Source organism: Alexandromys fortis, unplaced genomic scaffold (assembly GCF_014885135.2).
Source record: "Alexandromys fortis isolate MF-2015 unplaced genomic scaffold, M_Fortis_MF-2015_v1.1 scaffold_32, whole genome shotgun sequence".
NCBI classification, from domain to species: Eukaryota; Metazoa; Chordata; class Mammalia; order Rodentia; family Cricetidae; genus Alexandromys; species Alexandromys fortis.
In genome coordinates this window covers 758,836-759,481 of record NW_026067938.1, presented here as the reverse complement: position 1 = coordinate 759,481, position 646 = coordinate 758,836, and positions in this window count along the sequence as shown.

Here is a 646-nt window from a genome sequence, read left to right as displayed (position 1 = left end):
TAAGCGCACCTTGGGGTGCTTACAAACATTACTAGAAATGGGCTAGTCCAGGTGCGAGAATTAGCCTGTAAGGGCTAGAGTTCATGGGCCAAGCAGTTAAATGAATACAGTTTGTGTGTTGTTATTTCGGGCATGAGCTAGCCAAGCGGCTGGGGTGTTGGGGACGCAGCCCCGCCGCTTCACTATCAGGTATGTATTTGTTGGGCGTTGCCTTGTGATTAAATTCAAAAGCACAATTCTAAGATCTTATCTATTTGCATCTGCTAGGATTAAGCAAAGGAGACTTCTTACTCCTCTATAGACAATTTTGGACCTTTGTTATTTGGTGGACATTATCCGAGAACACTATTTAGATCACAGTGTTCCCTAAAAATAAATCTCAACCAGACCTGGCTAAGATTATGGAAAAAGTATATTCTATAAACAGAACTAAAAATGGTCTCTGATTTGTATGACAAGATTTGTCTAGGGACATATAGCTGCTTTGTGGAAGGAGTCAATTAGCGCTTTGTTCAAGAAAACAAATGTCCAGAATGTGTTAGCAGGAGTTTCCACCTAGAATGTTCACTTATTGACAAATCTTTTCTTTTCTTAAATACAAATTAGCTCATAGGAAATTTATGTTTCTGATCTGATAAATTTTCTC